This window comes from Cucurbita moschata, unplaced genomic scaffold, assembly GCF_002738365.1.
Source record: "Cucurbita moschata cultivar Rifu unplaced genomic scaffold, Cmos_1.0 Cmo_Scf00150, whole genome shotgun sequence".
In the NCBI taxonomy this organism is placed as follows: Eukaryota; Viridiplantae; Streptophyta; class Magnoliopsida; order Cucurbitales; family Cucurbitaceae; genus Cucurbita; species Cucurbita moschata.
Window position 1 is genome coordinate 3,894 of NW_019268666.1, and position 6,278 is coordinate 10,171.

A 6,278-nucleotide genomic window follows, 5' to 3' on the forward strand; every position below is an offset into this window, starting at 1 on the left:
GAGGTGCGGAAAACATATACACACAGGCAACTAAAAATAATAGATCCACTATAAGGGCATTTGGTCTAGTGGTATGATTTTTTTTTTTTTACAAATTAGGTGGAATGAACAAAAATAATGAGTTTAAAATTACCAAACAAAATATCAATTTTCAAATGGAAGGGAAACATAAGACCATTCAAAATAAGAAAAGGACAAAAGAAAATTATTAAATACATTTTCAACTAATGCATTTGGTTGAGAGATATTATGGCCAATATAAGAAAAATATAGCATTAACTAATTTTCATGGACACATATGGATCCTTAGCATACTAAAATCTTACCATACTAAAATGACGGTTATTATTGGTATCAAACAAATAACAATTCATATCAGCTAAATCTTCCAATTGATAATTAGGCTAGAGAAAGATCTTGAATTTATTTTTATATCTATCAACATGTTTGCTACTTTTATCTAAAACTTGATCACGAGTTTTTCTTATTTGCATGGTAAAATTATGTATTTCTATGGATATCATTTCTATTTCTAGAATTGAAACAAAAACATGTGCATAAATTTCAAAAGATATGGATCGACAACTAAAAAAGATAGATCCACTGCAAGGCATTTGGTCTAGTGGTATGATTCTCGCTTCGGGTACGAGAGGTATCGAGTTTGATTCTCAAAATGCCCCCAACAATTATATCAAATTGAAGAATGCAATATAATAGATTTGAAATAGGTTTTTTAAACCTTGAACCAAGAAGTAATTCAGATGGGTATTTGAAAAAAAAAAAAAAAGGAAGCTATATTTAATTATAATTTACGGTGTCTTTATAACATGTTAATTAAAGAGAGGAAACAACAAGAATAAACAAACAAAGGAAATTTGTGTATGTATGATTCTCTTCAAATCTTGGAAACTACAAAGGAAATTTGTATATGTATGATTCTCTTCAAATCTTGGAAACTACGAGGATTCCTCTCCTTTCTTGACATAAAGACTTACTTTTTCGAGACTTGGACCATAAACAGTGAACAATAACATTTAAAGAAGGCCGAGGTAGCATAATCATTCCATGAAGGCCGAGGTAGTCTTATAAAAGAAGATGAGGGTACCACTTTCAAATCATTGCATGAGGACTCCAGAAAGTTTTGTACAAGAAGACGAGGGTACCACTTTCTATTGCAGAATTTTGATGTGAATAGAGAATGAACCATATTCTTGGGAGATAAGATAGAGCCTCGAGCCTAACTTCAAAGGCATTACACAAATTGTTCTATGATATTTTTTCTAGGAACTCTTTGTTATGTTGTCCGCTGAAGGTTTCAGGAAAGGGACACAGATTCTCTATTGCACTGATCTCCCAATAGAAGTTTTACCTAGGTCATCTGTCGTCACAATCCTTTTAAGGAAGATGCGCCCAAATAACCAATGAACAACAACATTTAAAGAAGTTTCAGAGAGCAAGAAGAGGATTGTGATAGAAGTTGCCCTAGGTAAAACTTCTTTAAATGTCTTAGCCAATCATGACCTCATAATGAGGAGTCTCTTGGACAACAATAACATATGGACAACAAATGTCTTAGCCAATTGTGACGGTCATGATTGCTCAAGGCGTGTCGCCCAAATAATCGGTAAACAATAACATTGCCCAAATAACCGCCTTGGTCAACAAATCGTTTACAAGAATTTTTGAGACATGCAACATGCAACCACAGGCAACACGCCTTGGGCAATCATGACTGTGACATCTGCCCCCACACAATTTATTAGATAAGGCTGACTTTAGGTCTCTCGATGCGCTTCCAGCTGATCTCATAATGAGGAGTCTCTTCCAACCTACTAAGTGCTGTTGAAAATCATTTCTCGGTTTGTTGAGTCTTCATGTCTTCTATGTTCGTGTCTTTCCTACTTTCTTCGCTTGAAACTTTTTCTTATTTGTATGACGTCATACCACCTGCTTCTGCTTGATGTCTTCTTGGTAGAAATAATAACGTTTCAAGTTACTAACGCGGACAACAAGGTTAGTCCGCATCCATAAGAGCAATTGGATTCTATATGATGTCTTCGTAATCTTATGGATAATTTTAACTAGTCCATAGTATTTTTCCACCAATCTTTGGTTCTTGTTGCTTTGAACTCGAAGTTATTTGAACTTAACTTATATGAACTCTTTATTTTTCTTGAAATTATTGTGGTTGACGCTTCCGACTGACCCTTCTCTTCATCCGTCTAGATGATATTTCTGTGTGAACACGTGTTGCTTCAGTGGTTTGTTTCTGTCTCCCTTCTTAAGTATCTGACCTTGTTTTTGTCTCTCCTGGTGGGGATAAATCCATTATCTGACCTTGTTTTATGTCGTGGTGTTCATGTAGTGGCAACAAGGTTTTTGTTGAGGTTGGCTCACTCGAGCTCCCCTTTTCAATTACAACAATAGCAGCAAGCGTAGATTCATCATGGCTATGATTCTTTCTCAACTGTAGTATCGACATCATTTTCAACCCTCTTGGTTGATGGATGTTTTTCTGAATGATCGTCGAGTTAGACTCCATTACTACTAGATATTTTGCTAGGGGCATATAACTAACGTTGTGTTTCAGCAGGGCGTTCATTCCTGACACGATGTCGAAGTCATCCATTTCAACTATCACTAAAAATTTTGCCTAGTCCAAGACTCCAGGTTGATTAGAGTTCTCATTGTGACTCTTAAGACAGGTAAAGCTTCCAATTTGACGGCGTTCATCTTTCCTGTATCTTGATGCCAAAGGATGTTAAAATATTTTGCATCAGTCTCCATCATGAGTTGTGGGTGGCTCTAGAGTTGACAATGGTATTCCTTACTACTTTGTGCTTTACCCAAACCTCGACATACATAATATATATATATATATATTCATTTAACTATAACACATATGGTCCATGGAAGAATTGTAACTCTTATGCTCATTAATATTATAATGGCTACTACCTAAATTATAACCTAAAGTTGATAATTGATGTCCAATTAGCCAACCCTAAATTTGTAATCATTGTGGAGTGATTGAAATTACAATGGAAGTAGTTTAAACTCCTAGTACCTTAAATGAAGTTGGTCTCTTCTAATAAAACCCAAATTTCTCTTTAATATCATTAATACAATTATGCTTCATCTTGAACCTACTAAACATGAAACTAAAACTGCGTTCAATTTAACTCCATTTTATTGTCATCTTGAATGACGTGTAGGAAATATTCTTGATTTACCTTGATATTTCATATTAGTTAAGCTTTTACAAAATCACAATTAGACAACAACAAAGATGAACTTGGGTCTGTTTATTATTTTAAAGAAAATTTCTTTCTCCATCTTACTCCTAATAACTCTGTAACTAAATTCATATTATGTTAAGAAACAAATTTTTTACTGGCAAGAAGTAAAATATGCAACTTTAACTAAAATTTCATCTAAACAAATTTTATTGCCATACAACATAGATTACAATTATAGCCTTCAAACAAAAACTAGAGTAGTTGTGGTGAATGGGATAAAAACTGTAGTGTTCATCCATAATATACAACCACTACCTAAATTATGACATAAAAATTTGAAAACATAAGTTGTAGTTTAAAATTACATAAAACAATCCCTTAAATCCAAGAACTCGTGTCCAATTAGTAAATCCTAAAGATAGTAGCTAACATAAAGTAATTGAAGCTCCACATGAAGTAATTTAAAGTTCCAGTTACTTAACTAAAGTTTATCTCGTTTTTAATGAAGCATAAGTTGCACTTAAGTTCATGAAATGTTTATAGACTCCAACTCTTAGTACTATTAATGCTATTATATTTCATATGAATTTGTCATAAATCAAACTATGGTACATTCAATACAACTTCATTTTCTTGTCATACGAAGCAAAATAGAAGAATTAAATCAAACAAACTGATGAACTGAGCCGAATAAATCCAACCCAACCCAAACTGATTAGTTTGATTCATTTGTTGGGTTGTAATTTATTTGATAACACTTGCATATTAGAACAATTCAATATTACATGCCTTACTTACAAGTAAAATACTAGACCATCAACTTTTTGTTTTATAGTCCAACAACCGCTCAAGAAAATAGATTTCAAACTTGAGAGAAAAAAATATATTGAGTAGGAGTTAAAAATGTTGCATTTTTTTTAGAAAGGGCATTTGGTCTAGTGGTATGATTCTCGCTTAGGGTGCGAGAGGTCCTGAGTTTAATTCTCGGAATGTGCCCCTATGTTCATTTCTCAAAAGATGAGCCTCAGAGAAAGCAATTAAGCAGCAACCTAGTGTATTATCCATTTAATGATAATGCTCTTAATATCATTGACTTGTTTACTCCACGATATATGTCTCAAATGGAACTATCAAACTAAAACTTACACTAGAAAATAACTTCTATCGCAAACCCTATGTAAATAAAATAATTTCTATTTTTTTTTTCTTCTCTCTACAGTAATTATGGCAAACCCTATGTAAATAATTTAACAGCGGTCTAGATCTAAAAGATATAATAATAATTGCTCATGAATTTCATTAACAAAGAAAATAAATTAAATAATTATGATACATTCCATAAACAACTTAATATATATTTCATAATAAGGGCATTTGGTCTATATAAATTTCATATATAGACTAGCAACTAAGAATTATAGATCTATTACAAAGGCATTTGGTCTAAGTGGTATGATAATTGTTTTGACCTTGAGAGGTCTCAAGTTCGATCAAGATAATATGATTTAAAATGTGGTTTTTAAACATTGAACCAAGAAGATGAGAATAGAGAATGAAACATATTCTTGACAGTAGTCTCGAGCCGGACTTCAAAAAGTCAAAACAAATTGTGCAATTGTATTCTTTAGGAACTTTTGTTCAGTTGTATTCTTTCTAGGAACTTTTCATTGTCTCGAGCCGGACTTCAAAAAGTCAAAAACAGCATTATTACACAAATTGTTCAAAAAGTCAATTTAAGGAAGATGCGCCCAAATAGCCATATGTTCGAATCCTGTCACCTTGATGTGGTATTCTCAGGGGCCGAAGTGCAAAGCCCCGTAGTCTATCCGTGGTCAGGAAGGCAGGCATGTTGTCCGTTGTCGTCACATAGGTCATCTGTCGTCACAATCCTTTTAAGAAAGATGCGCCCAAATAACCGATGAAGAAGTTTCAGTAGCCATATGTTCGAATCCTGTCACCTTAATGTGGTATTCTAAAGGTCCGAAGTGCAAAGCCCCATAGCCTATCCGTGGTCAGGAAGAAAGGCGAACCGCGCACACTAAAAAAAAAAGAAGATCTTCTTTTCTATCACACATAGAATTGTCATTCTTTTGTCTTTTGAAACCTCTTACCTTATCAGTCTTAGACAGGTTTTTGGTATCATATATCGAGATAATTATTATGAAAAAGCTATTCCACTAGTGTGACTTAGAAACCCTTTCTTTGTTGTATCAGTCATGCTATTTTAATAGCCTGAAGTCATCATAGCCTCTCTACCAGTTTCGAAGACTCCTTCAGCATCAATGTGCTCCAATGAAAGAAATCAGACCCTTTCCTGAACAAGAATCGGGCATAAAACATCGAGGAGAAAGTCGAAAGTGAGCTCTTTTCGCGTATACGCAGTCTCCAAACCCAATTAGCCCACGGACTGTCTCCTCAACCCTGGCGAGTATGAGTGCTTGGTAAGAGAGAATGTCGAATGAGAAAGACATTCGATTACGGCAACATTCACAACTACAAAAGTGCACTAAACCTAGTAAAGATCTTCGACCTAACGATAATGGAACTTCAAGCCCATTTAATCAATCCGCTTTTTACCTTATTGTTGACCAAATTGGATGCACGCCAGGCCTAAATTCTCTCTCAGTCACTCGGAGACGAAAGGAAGATCAGATCCGAAGTTTACGAATCGACGAGAAAGTGGATCTGAGTTCTACACGCTTTAATTTTCAAAAGCTTCGCTTGCCTACGGTACTTTATTCAAGATGTGCAACAATACGGTCATCTCTCAGCCGTGTATAGAGAATTCCTTGATCATTTCCTTGGCGGATAACACAAATGAAATCACTTCCCTGACCGCCCATCTTATGAGTCCATTCTTGTCTTGTTCGTTTGGTGTACTATTCTATACCTCTCTCAATTGATAGAAAGACGTTCGGGAGCTGGGAGGGCCTATCGTGAGGGAACTTTTCTTTTCACGGTAGGAAAAGGTAAAGCGGGAGCTGCATATGTCCATGGTGATCAAGGCAGAGCAACTCCTTCTTTAAAAGAGGTTGGTTT